The sequence below is a fragment of the Podarcis filfolensis genome (genome assembly GCF_964270895.1).
Source record: "Podarcis filfolensis genome assembly, chromosome: W".
NCBI lineage: Eukaryota > Metazoa > Chordata > Lepidosauria > Squamata > Lacertidae > Podarcis > Podarcis filfolensis.
The window spans coordinates 2,793,131-2,817,001 of NC_139619.1; positions in this window are offsets into that span (position 1 = coordinate 2,793,131).

Here is a 23,871-nt window from a genome sequence, read left to right on the forward strand (position 1 = left end):
CAATCTGACGGATAGAAACGTTATTTTAAAAACAAATTTAAAAGCTGGGCATTCGATCCATTTTCACTATGAAGTCTCCCAATTTTTGCCTTCAACCATCCTCTAAAATTGAAACGCTCTCAAAAGCTTCACTAAGAGTTGACATCCTTGTGTGTGACATCTCGTTACACTGGCAGTTTCTTGAGCATCCAGCAAGACTAGAAAAGAACTCAGCTTATGTTGACACAAAACAGCATGATGAATTGTGACACACAAACACACACACATCTGTATCCCCCCCCCCCCCCACCCACACACTATGTATTATTTTTCCCTGTGGTGGAATAATTACAATTCTTCTACCTGCACCAGGAATGGAGAATCTTTGGTCCTCTGGAAGCCAGTCCCCATCCAGTTCCCATCATCCTTGACCACTGGCCATGCTGCCTAGGGAAGATTGGGGATATTGTTTAGCAACATCTAGATGGGCCTACAGGTCCCCCATCCCTACAGTAGACATTTCCATTCTTCACCCAATGATAGGTATATTCACTGCTTCACTGTCACTAGTGAACCCACCGTGAAAAAAATGTTTTATGCTAAAGGCATCCTTAGCATTCTTTCACTACAAAATGCAAGTCATATAAAGGAGCTTGTTTTTCAGGCAAGGAAAGAGCACCGAAAAGAACATACCTATGGAGTGCATTACCAAAATACATCCCAGCAGGTATAAACTGAATGGAGAAATTTAAAAAGATCACTTTGTTTGGATCACAGAAGCAAATACATGCTTTCTATTCAAAGTTCCTGTTTAATGGCTAAAATTTGCCAGTTTTCAAGAATTCCACAGCAGGAAAGTTAGCAAGGAAGGGAGCAAACTAATATATTTCTCCTTAAACAAGAAAACATTAAAATAAAAAGGAGTACTCATTAGCATGGCACGGTACAGAGCCAACAATATTCCCATTATTGCTTATTATTACTATTACCAAGACTCTTTTCAAAAATAGATTAGAGGTTTGGAAGAAACTCAGCTGACAAAGGAATTGTGAGAAGCAGAAAACTCCATCATTGTACCCATTATTTGCTTTAAAGGAAAACTAAGCACCTCTAAGTAATCATCAGGTATACTTTATTCATCAGCACTAACTATATATGAAGCATCCAAGTATGAAACTAAGGCATTAATAATGGAAAAACTAACTCTAAGAGAATGGTTTTCAGGACTTTTTTTTCCCTCAGCCCAAATTTGCCTAAGTCTGCAGCCCAACAAATTCTCAGGATCGTTTTACAAACATTTACCTTTACTGCACACTGTTTATGGTTTCTTGCTCCAGTCCTTCCCACTGTAGCCCTCACAGGAGAGGATCCTCTCGGTGTTTTTTGTGGGCTTTATCCTGCTGCATGGGTCCTCCTACCACCTCAAGAGGGCTCAGCTTTCACAATGGCAGAAGTGGCTCTTTTCAGGTGTAGCCTATCAGAAGGCAGAAGAGGCACATTTCCCAGATACACTCAGTAGAGGACCAGACCTCCTTGGACAGAGACCTTTTCCGTGGCACAGGAGCGTCCTGGATAAAGCCTATTTGCACAGACATCTTTAACGCCTGCTTGGCCTTGTCAGTTAATAGCGCAGTTTACTTTGCTACTGTTTACTTTGCTAAGGAAGCCTCCTACTTGAAGAACTATGCCAAGGAAGCCAACGACAAACTGTTTGGTGTTGATGGGTCACTATTGGAGAGGTAGCTCAAAGCTTAGGTGGTGTACCCCCAGATTTTTGAAGAAAAATTCAGTGGTGCATCCCGGGGTATCAGCCCACGTGTAGTTCAGATTCTGCAGTTTGATTGCACCCACATGGCAGAAAATGCATCGTGCTCTGTGTCAGAGCTGGCCCACACCTCCTTGCAGGCATGTCTTAAGCTTTAAGACCATGGGCCTCCAACCATTTGGGCCATATGACCAAGTAAGGCAACTGTCCAACTGCAGCAGCCCCATTTCCTTTGTAAAAGACAATGAGGAAACAAAAAGGTGAAGAAATAAGAAAGCACAGATTTTTGAAGAAAAATTCAGTGGTGCATCCCGGGATATCAGCCCATGTGTAGTTCAGAATCTGCAGTTTGATTGCACCCAAATGGCAGAAAATGCAGAGTGCTCTGTCTCGGAGCTGGAAAATCAATAAAAATTTTTGAAAACCCCCCAAAAACATTGAAAATCTCATTTTCTTTAGGAAAGCAAGGAGAACAGGGGATTAACCTCATGCTCTGAAAAGGCTGCAAAACAAAGATCATGCATAAATTGTTGATCATGATGTGAGCTGCGCACAGGTGGTCTGAAGCGAGCGAGCGAGCTACCACCATTCCTGTGGAGCCTCTTTTTATTAAGACAAATATGCAAGCCAGGCAAAGACATTTTTGGGCTGTGACCTTTACACATCTTCCGTCCCGAAATCGTGGGGTGGTACTAAGCTATTTTGGCACCTGTTCCACAGCGTCATTTTCCCCTTGCACAGTGTATGACGTAGGAGACAAAAGTCTCGTGGAAAAGGATTACAGACAGGACACCGCAAACTGCTGAGATCGCAAAAGGTCATGCAGAGGTGGAACGATGTACCAGACAGCTGTGGCTTGTCTGGGGGGGGGGGGTTCCCTGCACCCCAGGGTCACGCGTGCAGGCAGACTGTGGCTGCCTGCTGGTGGGGAAGTGTGCTCCCTCCGGACCCCACTCCCCACTCCGCGATATCCCTACATCTAAGGAAGGTTCTAAACAGCTGAGGGGTGTAGGTTGGTCCTGCTGCTAGTACCCTTCTGGCTTTTAAGAGCCGCAAAACTGCCGCAACAACCGCAACAACCGAGGGTTGTTTAAAAGATAGGGAATATAGAATGCAAAATGGTTGACAATTCAGACTGCCTGCTCTGGTCCAGTCCTGTACTGACAGTACCTTCCCAGAGTATGATATTGTGATGTTTCCTACATCTCAGCCGTTCAAACAGTGGCTTGGGTGGGTGGCACCAGTCGCAGATAAAGTGCCTTTGCCCATGCAAGTGGGAGTTGGCCCCCTTCACACCTTTTGGACTTGGGAGCTTTCGGTGTGTTAAAAGGTCATTGTCCGCCTAGTCATAGGAGGCGATAGCAGTGGGGCAGCTACAAGAATTCTTGGAAAACAGAGATGATTTAAATCCATGCCCATCTGGGTTCAATCCTGGCCGAAGAACTGAGTCAGTCTTGGTCGCCCTGATGGATGACCTTTGCAGACAGCTGCCTATGAAAATCTAAGGGTTATGAGAATCGGAGGCAGTGTATCTTTACTTAGTTGCTTCCATTTTAAGGGGGGAAGAGAAGCATGCATGTGTGAAAAACAATGTTGTCGAATGAAATTTGATATTGTGTCACACCAGGCCCACAGATGTTTGAAGAAAAATTCAGTGGTGCATCCCGGGGTATCAGCCCATGTACCCTTAGACGGCATGAACACAACATGTGGTGTGCTGAAACTGCATGACCACAGGGAATTTGAGGGGGCCCTTCAACATTTTGGGGCCCCTCAGCCGATGTCCCCCTAGATGGCACAAGAACACCATGTGGTGTGCTGAAATTGCATGACATGACCCTAGGGAATTTTGAGGGGGGCCCTTCAACATTTTGGGGGCCCTCAGCCCATGTCCCCCTAGACGGCATGAGCACAACATGGGATGTGCTGAAATTGCATGACCCCAGGGAATTTTGAGGGGGGGCCTTCAACATTTTGGGGGCCCTCAGCCCATGTCCCCCTAGACGGCATGAGCACAACATGGGATGTGCTGAAATTGCATGACCCCAGGGAATTTTGAGGGGGGCCCTTCAACATTTTGGGGGCCCTCAGCCCATGTCCCCTTAGATGGCATGTGCTGACATCACACCGCTCCAGGGCATTTTGAGGGGGGCACCCCCTTGAAAATTTGGAGTCCTTGGCCTCCCCATCCTGTATATGTCACAAGCACACCATGGGGGTGTGCTGACATTGTGTGATCCCAGGGAATTTTGAGGGGGCCCACGCCCATTGAAAATTTTGGGAGTACCTTGACCCCCTAGATATCTCAAGCACACCATAGGGAGTGTTAAAGTCTCAGTGTCCCAGGGAATTTTGAAGGGGCCCACCCCTTCTTTAAAATTTTGGGGGTCCTCAGTCCTTGGCCACTATAGGCTGTGCAGTCATGCCACAGGGTGTGCTGATGTCAGGCCTCTGGATTTCCCTCTTGCATAGATGCTGTATTGGGTCCCTGGACAGCAGGTGGAGGATATCTGCAGGATTAGGAGCAACTGAGGAAAGACACAGTTGTTGAAAATTAGGCTTCGGGGTACTTACAGAGGAGAAGGAAGGGGTGAGGCATACAGAACTTGGCTGGGAGTGGGATTTGTGGGGCTGGCAGGGTGAGGTTTGGGGCAGGGCTGGGGCTGCAGCAAGAAACTGCTAGGGTGTTTTCCTTGGGGGAACAGTTTGCGATATAACACTGGGGAAAGAGTTTGTGGTGTAAAAATCCTTTTTTAAAAAAGTTTGTATTTATTGATTGATACTTATTCTAAGACAGACAGAAATAATATTCATTATAAATATATGTTTTATAATATACTGAGTTAAAACAGCTACTTAAGCTAAGAAAGAGCAGAAAGAAAGTCAGAAGGAAGAAAATACAAGAAAAAGAGAAAACAAAAGTAGAAGACAAAGGGAAAGAAAGAAAACAACTAAAGGGAGAGACTAGAATAAAAGGACTTCTGGGTCTCAGTAGCTACGTATGATACTGGTTGATAGAAAATAGAATGTTAAAGAGAGTATTTTTTTTTTTTCAATCTTCAAATTCAGATACTGCAAGTTCATTTTCTCTTTCACACAAAAGGTCCATAGGAAACTTCCAATCCTTAACAAATGCTAGTAATGATTTTTCTCTAATTAAACATGTTAGCTTAGCCATCTAAGGCAATGTGGGGTAAAACTCCTGTGGTTGTAGATATTTTTATTTTATTTTTTGCAGCAAGGGAAGGGCTGGGAGCAAGGTCATTGAGGCTTTTCCCAGTCCATGAAATTCAGAAGCATTATAAACAAACATTACAATTCAACTTTAGCTTAAACACATTCCTACTTTCATCTCGGGTTTCCCCCACCTTAAAAAAGAAAGAAAAAAAGCTTTCAGACTACCCAAAAAGGATTAGCAATGAGATTGTAAACTTGAGGACGGGAACTATCTTTTTTGTTTGTGTGGGGGGGGGGAAATTATTTACTTAGACATAATATTTGTACCTACTTAACATTTGGTTTATCAGTTTTCCTACTACATAAAAACCAAATATTAATACAACTTTTATAGTAGCAAAAAGCAAAGGCAGCTTTGCATAGCCTATTGCGTTTAGGCGTTATTCAAGCTTAAGCTTTAGGCCCGGACCAAAAATTTCAAAGCCAATGTTTCCAAAAGATTGTGCTCTTTTAATATTAAGTGTGAAAACATTTAAACAATCGTCACCTACAGTTCCCATAGTTGTTTGCTAATAGTAATGGAGAATGTGTGACTCTTTTGGATGCTATTGGGACTCTAGCTGGAAGAGAAGCTGGAAAAGGAATAGCTGGGGAAAGACACAGCTGCTGATAATGAGGCTTCAGCGTTCTTAGAGGAGAAAGGGGCGAGGCAGAAAGGCTTTTGATTTTCTTTCACCCATAGAAGCCCAGCTAATACATTTATATATATTAGAAAATTTCAGTACTTCCTAATCCATGAAATTCAGAAGCTTTATAACGAAACATCGCAGTACACCTTTAGCTTAAACACATTCCTGCTTTTCTCTCTGGTACTGAATGTGGGAAACACCCTATGTGCTTTACAGGCATTTCACACAACCTTGCCATTACTTGATAAGTGTAATTGCGTGTCAAGGTCCCCAAGCCACCCCTCAAATAACTCACAACACACACATAATTTTTGTTTATGGTTTTGGGCATAATTTTGGCCACAACTTTATTAACATACATGATTGTTAGTGGTTGCTTAGGCAGTGGCGTAGCGTGGGGGGTGCAGGGGGGGCCGGCCGCACCGGGCGCAACATCTGGGGTTAGGGCAAATCCATGGGTTAGGGGGCGCAAATCCACGCGTTAAGGGGCGCAAATTACTTGCCTTGCCCCGGGTGCTGACAACCCACGCTACGCCACTGTGCTTAGGCACTGGTTAAGACAATCTGTCCCCGCCCCCCGCCTGGGGACAGAACTTACTTCCGGATTCCACCGAAAGCCAGTAAGGGAAAACAATATTGGGGAGAAATGGAGCTGAGGGACAGGTGCTCACTTCTCCCCGCATGCTCCCTAGGGCTTGCCGGTCCTAGCCCCATTCCAGGGATTCGGACGAAAACATGGCAAGCCCCTGGGTTCCTTTAACGGAATTCCCTTTCCGCAGCAGCGTTGGAGGGGCAGGCCCAGCCAATCCTTGCCCCTCTTCCAACCAATTTGATAACCAATGCCTAACCGCAACTTACAAGTTGTGACGATTTGCAGTAGGCAAAAAACAAATCAGCCAGATGGACAAAATTCCTACCAGTCCCCTGCCACAACAGCAGATGACCCCATGACAGGCATAGCAAGGTCAACGCAGAAAACCCTTAAATTTAGGGCGGGCAGGCGGGTGTCCCGATGCACGCAGCAAAGAGAAAGTTTCCAAGCTGCGTGCACAGAATATAAAGCATTAGATCCCTCCCACCAAATTGCAACACATAAATTGCCCCAGCAACTCAACCAACTAATCATTGCCACAGGCCAACTTTCCAATCCTGCCTGGCAACCAAGGGGGGGGGTGGCCTGATAGACCCCACCGCAACCAGCGCTCTCCATTAAGGAGAACACTCTTTGTCACATGAAAGTGGTGGGGCGTGGGTGAGAAGGCAAAACCTGTTTACATCCCAGGGGAAAGAAATGACTTGGGTATCACTCATCTGTGTCCACAGAAATGCCTGCCAGTGTTTCAGTCAGTAGTTCAGTTCATGCTTACATGCCCACATGTGATTTCAGCTGAAGTCTGCTTATGTGCTAGGGAAATCAAGCAGGCAAACATTTGGCAGCAACTCGCCATGCACTCGTAATGTACAGTACTTCCAGTCCGCAGGATGGTTCAGTTAAGAGAGATGTGATGTTTCGTTTCTCTGTGCCAAGTAACTGCAGCATCACAAGCAAGTTCCCCAGAGGTTGCAAAACTTGACACAAACATTCCATAAGCCCCTCTGCTTCTCAAAAGGCTAAACTGTGCTCTCGCCTCTTTTTTTTGCTCATTGTTAGTGCCCTCGCGTATGCATCTTGCTTTGTTGGGTTGCCAGGCTCCATAGCATGCTATATTTTTCCATTTTCAGCTAGCTGGCACTTATCACTTTATTGATTGCCCTCCCCCCCCCCAACTTTGAAACGTGTCGTTCATTTAATAAATGAGGGAGATGGGAGGGGTGTGTGTAGGAAGCTAGCACAAAACTGCAGACAAACTTAGCAGGTCTGACAGCAAAAACCCTCAGTCTTGTCAAGTTTGTTTCAGAAATTCATCTCTGCTGCTACCATTGATAACCTGGATTACTAGACTATGCCAATCCAGAGAACACCAGGCTGTTTCAAAGTGAGTTTTAGGAACATAGGAAGCTGTTTTATACCAGGTCAGCTGGTTTGTCCATCAAGCACAGTGTTGTCTATTCTGACTGGCAGCACCTCTCCAAGGTGTCAAGCAGAAGTCTTTTCAATCACTTGCTATCTGATCTTCTTAACAGGAAATGCCAAGATTTCAGTCTGGGACCTTAAACGTGCAGTGTATGTGCTGTGCCTCTAAGATTATGGTCTCTTCTTAGAAAGCAGATACCTTGTGTAGCAGCTCTAGACCCTTGGTTAGGGGTACTTAAAGGGTTAAGATGTTCTACATGAGCAGAGGCTTGGGCTCACAGGGCTCAAGTTGATTATTTCTTCAATACCAAGCTGCAATCTACTCTGAATTTTAGAGGCAAATGGCAAGTTGTCTTTTTTGAAGATTTCATTTAACTGGTGATACTGTAACAAGTTTTCTTATCCATTCTTGAATGTCTTTTGGAAGAGCATACATGAAAGAATGGTGCATGCACACACACGCGTGCACACACAAAAATGGCAGTGTAGTCCATACTTATTTAGCACCATGTAGTTAATCAGTTCCCTTTTCCTATTTGCAACCAGAACTTGAGGCATCTGGGGTTGACTTCTCTCCTGTTTGGAAGGTTAACCTTTGAAACCCTCAGAGATAGAACACTTAAAGCAAACGAATAAGAGAGTGTGGTTTCACTCATGGCCTACCGGTCCCAAGAATGTGGCCTCCAAACTACATCTCTTCCTTAAACCGGCAGGATGGCTATTATTTGGAAGAAGGGGGTAGTTCATCCCAATTCTGAGTTCTTATCTCTGCTTTGCTTTGTTGGTGGTCTGAACGAATTAGTGCCGAAAGCAGTCCTTGTTACCACATATGAGACTCTGGATAAGTGACAGGTCTTTGTGCAGATGTGAATCCTTTCTTTTTTGTAACTCACTGTCTGCATTCGGCATCCCACAGAACAAGCGTCTAACAAACCTCACCCATGCTGTGCAAAATCTATTGGAAACTGTCCCTATCTTCAAACATACAAAGACATCTTATCCTGATTTCTCCCTCTCTCTTTCCATAGACTATGATCAGGCATTCCTGAGCTAGCTTGTCTGCAACCTATTTCCTTCACTGAAACAATGCCTGAATTATATTATTGAAAGCAGGAGAGAATCATTCCCCCCCCTTTGTTTTCTTTTGAAAAGAACAACAACAAACAAGGTAGAGCAGAAATGGAGATCAAGGCAACAGATCTGGAAAGGTGCTTTGAAAGTCAGAATACGAACTATTCTAGGCGAAAGGGTGGACAATAGAAGAAAATATACAGATTGACAGGGACTGGCCTCAGGCCTGCTGACTGGGAAGTGGCATTTATTGACTCCTGCTCGCAGGGCTGAGAACTGGGAAAGGTGGTAATTCCATCATCTTGTTTCATTGATTTCCATAGGATTTAAATATGACTAAAGGAGTGGTATAACGGTTAATTCTGCAGTGCTAGAGCTAACCATGACAGTCCCAAGTCATGTCCTCAATGCAAGTAAATAGCACAAGGCCCAGTTTATTAGGATCAGTATGCTCCTACATAAAGTTTCTTGGTGCAAAGCCGCATTGAGTGCAATGAAATTTATTTCTTTTTTTATATATAAATATTTATTCGATTTTTCAATTTTATACAAACAAAAAAGGTCCCCCTTTTTATATATTGGGATGACTATGCTCTGTTTCCAGTTAGGTGGAATCTTAAGAGTAGCATTAATAGTCGTAAAGAGAGATGCTGGAAGAGAAGAGACTACGTTTACTTCAGGATCTGGGGCGGAATACAGCTGAGCAAAGTGAGAGTGCCAACTGGCTGCTGTGATATTATTAACGATGAATGAGTGGGGTCTTAAACCTGCATTAATTAAATTCCAGAATTTCTTGTCGTCACGGGTTTTAATGGCCACTGACAGGGCCGTCCAGCGTTCTTTCGCAAAGAGCAATTTCTTACGTTGAAGCAACTTCTTGTAGTATAAACGGAATTGGGCTAACTCCCTGATTTTGCTCTGAGAGCTGTCTGATTTCATATCAGACTGAAGAAATCTAAGCCAACTTCTGCACTGTTTGCATTCTTGGTCGAACCAAGTTTGATTCTTCCAGGTTAGAATCGCACGGGGAGATTTCGTGAGTGAAGGAAGCAAGTAGGCTAGAATTTGCTGGAAAGTTGAGAAATGATTCACATTCGTTGTTAACAGCTGAGCTTTCAAGGCTAGGATCTCAGGGGAATTTAGGAGGACTTTTATTTCTTGCTCCAGATAGATATCCCACTTCTTACGACCGGGGGCTAAGATCAGTGGGTCCTGGAGGTGGAATGAGCTGGGAAGCCCCAGCTGTGGGGGGGGGGGGAGGAGATGGCGATTGGAAGGTGGTCACTTTCGGTTCTGTTGAACACATTGAAACAATATGCCGAAGAGGACCAGATGTAGTCTATAACGCTTGCCCCTCTCGAACCTAGAAAAGTATAGAATCCCCCGGACCAGTCTTTGGGAGTGCCATGCAAGCTGTGCAGCCCGCAGTTTATGGTAAGCTCCAGTAGTATGATGCCAGCCCTATTGATGGTCTTATCATGTGAATTCCACGTAGGAAACCACTCCTCCTCTATGAATAATTGCGACTTATGGGTGAATGAGCTTATGTCTGCTCCGATTCTGGCATTAAAGTCCCCCATTATAAAGATCTCTGACTTTGGAAATTCAGCCACCGATTTATCAAGGATAAATCTTAAATCCTCCCAAAACTGATTTGAATGAGAAGGGGAGGAGGTAGATGGATTGTACAAGTTTACACATATGAAGTCCCCAACCAAGCTGTTAGTGATATGTAAAGTTTGAATGGAATTACTCTCTAACCAAAAGAGAGGAGAGATATTAAGTTGAAGCTCCTGCGAAACAAATGTTACCAGGCCACCACTAGGGCGCCCATACAAATGTGTTTTGGTCACATAAGCAGGAATCACATAAGCGTCATAGCCCGGTAGGGATGGGGGGGGGGGGGGAGAGACGATTCTAGGCACCAGGTCTCTTGTATACCCATTATCTGGAATTTCGCTAAAAACTCTTTCATATCCCCGCCATCCTGTTTGGACGTCCATCCCGCCACATTCCAGGATAGCACATTAAAGCAGTTTGGAGAGGGACTATGTGCTAGTCAGTTACTCTGGTTACTGGTGGGAGAGGCATTGCCAAGGGTCTGAGACAGCACCAGGCGTGAAGTTACCGAAGGTAACGAAGGGGTGGTAATTTGATTGATATGTCCAACAGGGTCCTCAATAAGACCTGAGCTGTCTCTTTGCACCGTGGCTTCCTTAACGTTTATGTATTGGCTTGAAGAGGTTATGGGTAAATGAGATTCTGCCAAAAGAGGTTGACTGGCAAAGGATGAGGATGTACAGTCATCTGAGTGGGCCGCACTGATTGAAGACTCCAGGTCAGGCATAGAAGAATAGGACATTGACAGATTTCCAAGATGAGGGGTGTTTGGCGCATTGCTCTTTAAGACGAAGGGCGAAGTAGTTGATTGCAGATCTATTAGTAGAGGTGAAGGGAGACTGCATTGCGACGGAGTATGAGGAGCTTCCGCCAGGCAGACTGCCATATCATCCGTTAATGGAGTCCCAATATTTGGCAGGGATTTCTGAGGTGTTAGCCCCTTCATGACTGCGTTCCTTTGATTTAGTAGGTTACTATGACCAGATTTTGAGGAGATTTTTTTCTCTTGAAGTACATGTGTAAGTTGCTGCTTGAGTATATCAAGCCTATTTATAACTTCCTGCTGTTCTTCTAATGGCAACTCACCATAGGATGAGATAAGGTCCCTCTCCTCTAAAGCAGCCAGAAGGCTGGGCCCGCTTTGGTCATGCTTCTCTGTTGCTGGAGTAGATAAACCAGGTAGCTTGGGCTGAGAGGGAGGGTGAGGTTCCCGGGGTGGCAGCTTGAGTTTCAAGACTATGTCGCGCCAGTCTGGTGAGCGGATACCTTTTTGTACGATGTTACGGAAAAGAGGTTTAATCCTGGTGTCATGAAAGACTCTCGTTGGAAAGATGCCCCAGGTGGCAAGAGTCATAACATTGGTGGAGAAGGCATTGAAGGAGCATGTGATATGATGAGAGTGTAGCTGTCGCGAATTCCTCGCGGCGCTTTTAGCAGAAACGCTCAGAGTCCCAGGTTTTTCCCAGTGCAGTCTTTTTAATGTGAGCTATATACAGGTATTTACAAAAACAGTCCATACAGAGTACCTGCTCCTTAAGGCAAACGAATACTCTCCACCACAGCATCACCACACCACAGCACAACCACCATTAGTTACTGTTGAACAGGCTTTCCTTTTTAGAACAGGTGATAGCCAATCACATTAATCACACTCCTGCTGAGTCACTGTGACCCAGCACTTCACAGAGTATTGCATCATCCTGTTGAAGCCTGCAGACTTACTCAGTATCCTGCGAATCCCAACAGTAGCACCCTGCTTGTGGTTAACGCTTAGCTGGAATGAAATATTCAACGCAGCAATAGAGAAATTAAAATAATAATTTATTTGTCAGACAAATAAATGAGAGACACAGTGGTATATGGTTACCAAAGCTCTGCCCACTCCAGCCCTGATGGCCAGCACTTATATTTCCTCAGCCCAGCCCCCTTGCTCCTCCTTTGGCTGCCTCTGTCCAATCAGCCTGGTTGAAATTCCTATTGGCTGTTTGCTAGAACCAATCATAAAAGATACACCCATTTCCTATTACCTTTTATGGGAGACAAAGAGCTATATTTCCTTCTATCTATAAATGGCAAACAAGTAGCCATATATCTTACATTTGCCTCAACAAGGCACCTTAATTACCAGATCACCTTTTGCCCTTATTACCCTATTGCCCTATTGCCCTATTCACTCCAAAACAGATGGCTCATTCTGTCTTAAACAGATCTTGGGTTCACATTCTCACACACCATCAATGAAATAAGAATCTAACATTTCTTACTTTCTAAATCCTTTGCATAATTACATTTAAGCCAATATATTTCATACATAACATATATAGATTTTTAGAAGCAAAGGCCTTTTCAAAGTAAAAAGGAACTTAGTAAAAACACTTTCCAAAAGCAACCCCTTAAATTTACCCCCCCCCCTTTCAAGCCAGCTGCTGTTTCTATTAGCTCTTGCCCTTTAACCTTAGGAAAATGTGGCTTAAGCCTAATGGGAGGCACATGGTATTATTTTCTGTTAAACAATAAATCCTACTATTTACTAACTCTTAATTAGTGTTTTTGCAGCTTGATTGTATTCTGTAATATGTGGGGTCAGTGTAACCTTTTTGCTCCCAGCCTATAATTCCCTTTTACAACTTTGAGAATTTTGGCTCCTGCTATAAATCAGGGGGGCCCTTGTCCAGGAGGATAAACATCTGCCAAAATCCTTAGCCAGCTGGTCTTCTGCCTGGCATAAAAACACACAAGCATCTGCAAATATATTTTTAAGCTCATTTTAAAATACAGGCCTTGATCATATGCCTCAAGAGAAGCCCATCCTTAAGTTGCACTGGTTAAACTGCTTGAAATCCACATTGTAGATGTGATCTTGCAAAGAGAAGGCATGGTTCCACATGCCCTGCTCAAAAGCTGCAATGAGTGAAAAAGGCTCTTCATACTCCATCCATTTCCTTCCAGTAAGCCTACCATTGTTGACTCTGTGTCAGCACTCTGCACTCAAATGGCAGGAAATGCAATCAAACTTCCGAATCTGAACTACACACAGGCTAACACCAGGCAGGCCCCAGAAGAAGGATCTTTCTTGAATCTTTTACTTTAAAACATATTAAAAGGACATTAAAACATGGGCATTAAAACTCTGGGCGGCTTCCAACAAAATCTTAAAATACAATAGTTCGCCAAACATTAAAAGCTTCCCTAAATTTAATGTTTTCCCTTGCTGGTTTGTTGCATTGAATTTGATTCAGAGCAATGGGCCTGTTGTGACATATTATCAAATAACATTGGACAACATTGCTTTTCACATATTTCTGTTCCCTCATTAAAATGGAAGCAAAGAACTAAAGGTAAAGGTAAAGGACTCCTGGATGGTTAAGTCTAATAAAATTCGACTATGTTTCTAATAAAATTCGACTTCAATTTCTTGTCCACAAAGAACACTGGGCTCCCCCCCTGCCGCCTTGGATTCCCTGATGAATCCTCTCTTTAGATTTTTCTCGATAAAGTCCTTCAGTTCCTTGATCTCTCGCTCCGACATGGAATAGAGCTTGCCCACCGGCAGCGTGGCCCCCAGGATCCGGTTGATCTGGCAATCATACGGTCGATGCGGTGGCAACGTGTCAGCCTCCCTCTCGCTGAACACCTCCTGTAGGTCCCGATAATACGGAGGAATTTCGGTCGTCCCTGCTTTGCATGCTGCTGCCATCCCGGCCTCCAACCGTCGAGGTAGCTCTAGGCCCAGGCAGTTCTCCATGCAGTGCGCCGACCCAAAAATCAGTGACCGTTGATGCCAGGAGACCACCGGATCGTGCAAGGCCAACCAGCTCATGCCCAGTATGATAGGCAGACCCGCCAACGTGGCCACGTGAAAGGCGATGACCTCGGAGTGGGTAGACACCCGCATCCTCATGGGAGGCGTTTGATGGGTCACTTCACCTCCCAACAGTTCTCTCCCATCAATTGTAGTGACTTGCAGCGGAAAATCCAAAGGCCTCAGGTTCAGTTGGTGCTGCTCTGCAAACTCCTTGAAGAAGAAGAGGAGGAGGAGTTTGGATTTGATATCCCACCTTTCACTCCCCTTCAGGAGTCTCCAAGCGGCTAACAATCTCCTTTCCCTTCCTCCCCCACAACAAACACTCTGTGAGGTGAGTGGGGCTGGCCCAAGGTCACCCAGTAGCTGCATGTGGAGGAGCGGAGACACAAACCCGGTTCCCCAGATTACGTGACTTAACCACTACACCACACTGGCTCTCCAAAAATGACGCCGAAGCTCCGGAATCAACCAAAGCCAACTCCTCCACCGCGTGGCCATTCGGGAGCTCTAGGACCACCTTCAACATTATGCTTGCTTTGGGGTGTCCGAGCCGAGGACTTTCGCTGTTGCTCCCGCCTGGCTGTTGCCTCGGTTCACCACCAGCCAGGCTTCCCCGTTTCCTGAAGTCTGGGTTTCCTCTGCCTCTGCCTGCTGGGTGGCCCCAACCATTCCCTGTGTGCTGGTCCCGGGGGGTGGTTACAGTGAGGCGTGGTCAGAGTCCGGTCCTGGGTCGAGGGTCTGGAGACTGTCCACCCAAGGGCAAAGCGGGGTCCAAAGCGAGGGGCCGGGCAAGGTCGGGAACTCTGGAAGAACAGGTCTGGGTGCTGGCAGAAACAGGTTTCCAACGACGTTGCTCCCGAACCTGGGACCGGGCTGACTGGCCTTTATCTTCTCTGAGGCCAGGGGCGGTCCCGGCCCACAGGTGACCCGCCTCTCCTGGCCTTAAGGCGAGCACTCCTGAGAGAACCCAGTTCCCTCCGCCTCTCTGCCCTGAGCCTCTGCAGCTCAGGAGAGGCTGGAGGGTTACTGGACCCAGGGGGAGGCTCGCCTTCCCCTGACAGGGCTGGGAGAGGCGCACCTGTAGGCACTGTGTCCTCAATCACCTCCGGAGCCAGAGTGGATTCATCTGGTGTCTGCTCCTGAGGATCCGGCACAGGTGCAGGCGCTTCAGATTCAAGGCCCTGCCCCGGCTCAGCCGGCCCTGGAGGCGGGGACTCCTGTGCAGGCTGGGATTCCTCCGGTTCAGTCTCTGAATCAGATTCCCAGGCCATCACACCCTGCCAGTTACGACGCTCCGGACACACTCTGGCAAAGTTCCCCGTTTTCTGACAGAAAAAACATCTCTTGGCAGCTTGCCAGTCTTTCTTCTCTTTGCCACCCGGCCGTTGAGCTTTCGAACCTTCCCCCAACAGGCCCATCTCCGCAGTGCACGCCTCCTGCTTCCTCTGTTCTGTGAGTAGCTAGTTCCGGGCACTGGCTCTCCCCCCTCCCTATTTCCTCCTCGGAGTCGGATGAGAGACTGCTGATGAGCTCTTTAGGCTCTCTGTAATTGCCTCTCTCCCCCCTCGGCTCTTTGGCAGCTTCCAATTCCCTGACAGGCGGCTTCCAACAAAATCTTAAAATACAATAGTTCGTCAAACATTAAAAGCTTCCCTAAACTTAATGTTTTCCCTGGCTGGTATGTTGCATTGAATTTGATTGATAGCAATGGGCCTGGTGTGACATATTATCAAATAACATTGGACAACATTGCTTTTCACATATTTCTGTTCCCTCATTAAAATGGAAGCAAAGAACTAAAGGTAAAGGTAAAGGACTCCTGGATGGTTCAGTCTAATAAAATTTGATTATGGGGTGCTCATCTCCGTTTTTAGGCCTTCCACTGAAGGAACTCCATCCCTTCCCACTGTAGCCTTTGCAGGAGAGGATCCTCTCGGTGTTTTTTGTGGGCTTTATCCTGCTGCATGGGTCCTCCTACCACCTCAAGAGGGCTCAGCTTTCACAATGGCAGAAGTGGCTCTTTTCAGGTGTAGCCTATCAGAAGGCAGAAGAGGCACATTTCCCAGATACACTCAGTAGAGGACCAGACCTCCTTGGACAGAGACCTTTTCCGTGGCACAGGAGCGTCCTGGATAAAGCCTATTTGCACAGACATCTTTAACGCCTGCTTGGCCTTGTCAGTTAATAGCGCAGTTTACTTTGCTACTGTTTACTTTGCTAAGGAAGCCTCCTACTTGAAGAACTATGCCAAGGAAGCCAACGACAAACTGTTTGGTGTTGATGGGTCACTATTGGAGAGGTAGCTCAAAGCTTAGGTGGTGTACCCCCAGATTTTTGAAGAAAAATTCAGTGGTGCATCCCGGGGTATCAGCCCACGTGTAGTTCAGATTCTGCAGTTTGATTGCACCCACATGGCAGAAAATGCATCGTGCTCTACATCTCACCCTTTTCATTTATTTATTATTTGTGTACAGGAAGGCTTAAGAGAAGAGAGGCATTGCGTCCTCATAATCTTCCGGCATGTGTTTCTGTATCACATGAAGATCTCTAGCAGACAGTCCTGAAGGAGGGCGTGGAAAAAAGGTAGTGCAGAGAGAGAACAAGGAAGGGATACTAAAAAGTCTCTGGTGCTTCTGGAACATCATGATGCTAAAATTGTGTCCTGGCATCAGAGGTCAAGGTCTTCAGCATTCACCTCAAATAACTACTGATTTACAAGATTCCAATTCGGTTTTGAAACTTTTTAACCTTCTTATAACAAACCTTACCACTTTTTTTACATCACCTCCTCAAAAGGCGAAAGTGGCGCATTGCAGTGCTGGGGCCCCTTGGTTTAACACCTCTTGCAAACAAGCAAGATCCCTTCTTCGTTCCATCTATAATGAATACAAAAACTCTAACGCCCAGGCTCTACCATCTTCCTATTTACAAGCCAAAAGAGCATACAAACAGACTTTAAAGCTGGCCAAACGCGAGTGGTATCAAAAATGTTGGCGAGCCTTGATTGCGGCCTCGAGATCCCGCAGACCACAGGAATTTTGGGCTCTGATAAACAAAAGAGGAAGGAAGTACCCACTGACGATTATCCCTGCGCCCACATGGGAACAATTCTTGAGTAAATATTTCTCCTTGGCAGAGGAATCCAACTCATCCACGGAACTCCGAGCCGACCATCTACCTTTGTGGCCCTCCACTGACCCAGACCTGATAATGGACTTGATATTAGATCTGAAAACGGGCAAAGCCCCCGGGCCGGATCTAGTCCCTGCTGAGGCTATTGTTGCGCAACCGAGGTGGTGGGCTGAAATTCTGGCCAAAGTCTTTGATGCAATTAATTCTACGGGGCTTATCCCTAGGTCATGGAAGGAGGCCGTGATCGTGCCAGTCCATAAAAAGGGTCCCCCTGCTGACCCGGAGAACTATCGGAACATCAGCCTTTTGTCTATCATCGGGAAAATCTATGCAAAATTTTTGCTGTCCAAGCTGTCCCATTGGGCAAACGACTCAAATTTGATTGGCCATGAGCAAGCGGGCTTTAGGAACAATTTCTCGACCTCTGACCATATGGTAATCATGTATCATCTTGCCAGAAAATATTCTGCCCTGAGTCGGGGACGCCTATGTGTCGCTTTTATAGACCTAAAGGCTGCCTTCGACAGTATCCCAAGAAATTGCCTATGGAAGAAATTAGAGAGATGGGGCATAGATAGAAGGCTGTTATGGCTTATAACCCAATTACACCATGGGTCGTCGGCTAGAGTGAGACTCACACCGGCGGGAAACCTATCCAACGAGGTCCCAATAAATAGAGGTGTGCGCCAAGGCTGCATTTTGGCCCCACTCCTCTTCAACCTGTTTATTAGCGATATGAAGCTCTTTCTGAACGAGTCTCAAGCCAACATTCATGCCCCCCGCCTAGCTGATTTTCGCTGCCCTTTGCTCCTATATGCCGACGATGCAGCGATCCTTTCCTACTCTAGAGTTGGTTTATGCAGAGCTCTAAAGATATTTGCGGCTTATTGCAAACTTAACCATCTGACAATTAATCATGGGAAATCTAAAGTCCTGGTCTTTACCAGGTCTCGGAAAACTTACAACTGGAAGTTAGATGGAGTCCAATTAGAACAGGTTTTCAAATTTAAATACCTGGGAGTCTTTTTTCATCACAATCTAAGCTGGAAGCCACAGATACAGTATTTACTAAACAAAGGGAAAACAATACTTTATACTCTACTCCAATTTTTTGCGGCCGACGGAGCCTCTCACATCCCTTCTGCATTGAAGGTATACCACGCAAAAGTGGTTTCCACCCTCTGTTATGCTGCCCCGCTCTGGGCCCCAGGGTCCAATTTAACATCACTGGGGACATTGCAGAATCAGTTTCTCCGTCGCCTTCTGAAACTCCCCATGTGTGAGAGCAACGCAGCCATACGTCTGGAGTTAGGGATTGCATCATTGGAGACTGTCATCTGGAAGCGAGTCTTTGGCTATTGGCTGTCCAGCTGGCATAGGCTTCCCGACCATGACCTTTTTCAGTGCCTCTGGCGGGACGTCTTTGTCAATCCGTGGGTAGGAAAAATCCATGCCAAACTTCTGAGCATCGGAATTTCCCCAGCGGACTCCTTAAAGATGAACTTACGCTCAGCCAAAAGCCTTATTGAGCAAAGATTAGCGGACATTGAAAATCAACACAACCTCGCCAGGGGTGGGGGTGTCTGCTCCCCCAGGTATCACGGAATAACCCCTCCACTTGGCCTTCCATCATACATGTCATCTCTTTCATCAGTACCACACCGACTTGCATTTATTCGTGCAAGGTTCAATGTCTTTCCATCGAACCTGCTGAACCACAGATTTTCCAAGGGTTTGGTGTCTCCGCTATGCGTGTGTGACGGGGAAACTGTTGAATCTCTTTCACATATAATGTTCAACTGTCCCCTACATAGCATAGCCAGGGCTAAATTCCTGGGTCCTACTTTACTGCGCTTGGTTGGCAGGCCTGTTGAGTCACACGCCGCACTGCTTTTGCAGGATACAGATCCTTCTGTAACTCTGCAGGTGGCGAGATTTCTGAATGCGGTTATCTCACACTCAAAAACCACCAAAAAACAACAACAACATCAAAACTAATCGGACTGTTATGATGAGAGTGCATGTCGGAGTTCGTCTTCAGTTTTCCGTTTCTGTGATCCGTCCCTTGGAGCTCTCCTGGCCCCAAGCTGTCACTTGGCTCTGCTCAATGACCCACCCTTGCATCGTGGTGTTCACCTTCTGTTGTTGGATATATCTGTTTTTATGTCTCTGTGTTTTTATGTTTGTACATATTTTATGGGCTAATAGCCGCAAATAAATAAATAAATAAATAAATAAATCTTCAGCATTCCCCATGTCACCTTTGGGCATCCCTCAGCCTTTCGAGGATGAGGATGGACACGATGGACTTTTGCACGGGGCTGCTGAGCCTGTAGAAGCGAAGTCAGGGTCATGATCCTTGCAAAGTCTGGAATGGGATTCTGCAGGCCTTGGTGCAAGCGCATGTCTTAGCCCATAGGGATGGATACAGCGACCTGGAATCCACACAGGACCTGAGGAAGTAAGAACAGTAGGGCATCCTGCCCCTAGGTAATTAAAGGAACAGGTCCCTCTCACTGCAGGTTGGGGAGCTGCTGTTACGTCACTAGAGGGCGTTCCAGAGGTACTTCCAGAGATACCTCTTTCCTACAATGGCATTTCATAGGAGAAAATTTATTAGGAAAGGAAAAAATTGATTTAAGGTAAAGTTAGCAGAAGTTAAAGCGCAGGAAGGACATCCATCAACAATATCCTTAGCTTGTGTCAGAGGAATGAAAAAAATATTTTATCAGCTGCATAGTTCCCTGATGAAAAAATGCATGGCTGTCAATTACATTAGAAAATAATGGACAGAAAGATTTCAGAGCAGAATCAGTATGTTGATTTCCTTCTGAAATTACATCTTGGAAATCCTGTATGGGAGCAAACGTGAGAGTAAACATGAGCAGCATAGAAAGGCATAGTTCTATTTGTCAAGAGATATTTCAGTGTCAAGAACAAAGAGAGTAGATTAAAATCTAGCATAGGAGAAAGAGAGGAATTAGCCAAAGGTGATAAAAAAAATCCCACTTCACACAAAAATCACAAAATGCAGTGGAAGTGTAGACTGGTCTCTGTCAGTTTCCTGATTAGCTGCAATATATATAAAATGCCAGTTATTTTCAGAATCCTTATACGTTAAAACACTCTAGAGTTGTTGAATAGGAACCTGTTTTTGGACAGAAACCAAATTAAAACTAGGCGTGAATCTTTAGGAGGGTTAAAATAAACTATCCCAAGTTAGTCAGTAAATGCAAACTAATAGAAAAGAGAAGAACTCATTAGGGACTCATGCTCCTGTTTTAGAAAAAAGCAAATAACAAACAGCAATATCAAATCCAGTGTTAGGCAAATCAGAGAGTAGCCACTCTAAAATCACTATTCTGTCAGCAGCGTCGGGGGGGGGGAGTAGTTCTGTAGGATGTATTAAGGAAAATCACGCGTATGAAGTGACCCCAAAACTCTGCAACTGCTGTAAAGTAAATTCATTAGGAATTTTAAGTTCAGGGAGGAAAGGAGAAAAAACAGTCTGCAATAGCGATGAAGAATGAGTCTCACTGTCTGAGGTGGAAATCAGACCTGTATGCTATGTCTTAATTTTATAAACCACCATAGGGAACTGGAACTGAAAAGTAGCAAGTTCTGCTGTCAGTAGATTCAAACCAGCACTGCCCTTAGCGGCATGGCACAGATTTGTCACAGGAGACTGTGTGTTAAAAGCAAGTGTGTTAGAAGAGCCAGCTATTGCTTCTAATTTAGCTTCAGTAAAAGACTGACAATCAGCTGGCACAACAGACTTTGTTCTCCCATTTAGAGTCAGGCTGGAAGGCCACCGGTCGTGGCATTGCCTGTCTTTAGCAGGATGAGCTGAAGGAGACAAAGCTGCTGCTAGGAGGGCAGATTTGTGAGTCTCGGTGTCAATATTCTGGCAAGGCTTACTCATTTGAGCAATCTCTGTTTCTGACTTCTGGTACATCACTTTAAGAGCAGTCTTGCAATCAGCATTTTCATAAGCCAATTGTTTCATTGAAACTTCAGAGGCTTCAAGGTTTGGAAGTAAAGTACTGGCTGCTCTTAGCCCATCAAGAATGCCATGCAAGCCATTTTCTGTCACACTTCGCTTCAATTTGTTAAAAACTGCAAAGGGCAATGATTCATGGGCTCTCTGTTCCTGTGCATTCTGAACAACAGGACAGACTGCTAATAATGGTAAGGTGTCAGCTGTTTTTTCTTCACTGCTTCCTTCTGCCATATTTTGAATAACCAATTTTTGCACTGTGGTCTGAGCCCCTTGCGGGCATTGGTCCATGGAATTTACATTCGACCCAGGCAAATCTTTGGCAAAGGAAGGTGCCAGTGGAATTACCTTTGGCATGACCTCAGAGTCCTCAGAGAGAGGCTGGAAATCTAGAGGCTGAGATGGAGGGAAGAATATTATAGTATTTTTAAAAGCAGCTAGGGGTTGCAACAATGCTGCATTCACAGAGACAACTGGTGGTTGGAGCAAAGGGTTAGAAAGCTTTCCAACTGCGTCTCTACACAAATGCCAGGGGTGCAAGACTTGTACAGATGTCTCAGGATGTCTATGGGGTGCATCTCCCAGCTCATTCCATTTCTTAATGTCATAAGTACCCCCCTCTGGAAACCAGGGGCACAGTCTAGCAATCTCTAACAACAATTTCTCTACTAAGGGTGCTAAATGCTTATCATGCCCTGCCTGAGCTAGCAAAAATAACAAATTATTCCTATGCTTTTCCTGCTCATGTGAAAGCTTGCTTCCCATGATCTCACCTGAAGGGTAATAGACGCGCGTCTTTGGGGCTCGTTCCGAGCGAATGAGATCCTAAGTCCGGGAATCGTTTTGCAGGAGATGATCCACCGCGACCGAGGGACAGCACGGTGCTAGCTCCGAGGGGAGTTCAATCCTGGGGGTTTCCTTTTGCTGTGCCTCAAACGCTGAGGTTTTCTTTTTAGCTTAGCCTCACACGTTTCCCTTTTTTAAGTTTGCCTCACACGCTGAGGTACCTTTAGGTTAGCCTCACACGGTTTCCTTGAAGTTAGCCTCACACGGGGCACCACTATGTTGCGTTCTCAAAGAAAAGGAAGGATATTTACTTGAGGCGTTCCCAAAGTAAAGGAAGGATTGAATTCTGATTAATAAGAATACACACAGAGACTTGAACCAGCAAGACTCTGGGAAGGGTGCGTATAATCGTGTCTCTCTGTGCCTGTCCGTGTGCAGCCCCTGGCCCAGGTAGTTTTTATTCACAAAAGAACTTTTTACAGAGTGTTCGTAAGAACCAATCAGATTTTTTCTGAGCATTTCCACAAACCCACGTGGGGAGAAAGTTAAACCACCATAACTAATTAAGCACAGGGTAAACAAAGAACAGAACTACAAAGAAGAGCATTTGGCAGCCCCGGAGGTGATAAACAAGCAATATATATGATAAGAAGGATGGCCAGGAGGACAACGATCATTATCACCTTCATGTGAGATCTGTTTCCTGGCCCTAAGATTAACATCCTACATCAAAGAAACTTGCCCACTGTCTTTGATGACCCAGGAGCCTGCCTGGCGACAACTGGGCTGTGTACGTGACTTGTCAGGCAAGGAGAAATGGGCAGCAGAGGCAAAAGGGCATGAATGTAGAATCTTATGGGATTTAAGAAGAAATTATCGTCAATATATCAAACCCAGTCAACACAATGCTTTCATCGTGGGCACGATGGCTTGATGTATATTTTATAATTCCTCATGGTAATCCCATCTGATCCCTATAGTCGCCCAGATGGATGACCTTTGCAGACAGGTGCCTATGACAAACTAAGGGATATGGGAATCGGAGGCAGTGTATCTTTACTTACTTGCTTCCATTTTAAGGGGGGAAGAGAAGCATGCATGTGTGGAAAACAATGTGGTCCAATGAAATTTGATATTGTGTCACACCAGGCCCACAGATGTTTGAAGAAAAATTCAGTGGGTATCAGCCCACGTGTAGTTCAGAGTCTGCAGTTTGATTGCACCCAAATGGCAGAAGATGCAGAGTGCTCTGTGTCAGAGCTGGCCCACACCTCCTTGCAGGCATGTCTTAAGCTTTAAGACCATGGGCCTCCAACCATTTGTGCCATATGACCAAATAAGGCAACTGTCCAACTGCAGCAGCCCCATTTCCTTTGTAAAAGACGATGAGGAACCCAACAGAGGATGAAGTACCAAGGCACTGATGCCCCTGCTATTTGCAGAATTCCAATGATCCCAGCAGAGCTGATTCTCTACTGAGGACTTGTTGCCTCAGTTGGCCGGAATGACTGACTGCAGGTACAAGGCAGGGCAGACCTCGTAGACACCCAGGGCTTTAGCCCCCTCAATATTTCTAGGAAGGGTGCTCAGTCCCCCCAGTATTGAGGGGACCGCCATCCCCCACCACCAGGCTGTTGCTGTGGCCACCAGCAGCCGTGGGAGGCCAAGGGCCCTGTTAGCCACGAGGGACATGCGACTAATATGAATGCCCATAGCCACAAGTGTGCTCACTTCCTTGCGGCGAATCAGGAAGTATGGATGCTACTGGCAGCTCCTGAAGATAACAAAAATGCTTACGTCACAGATGCAATCTGTGAAGGAGTTTAACTGGGGGTA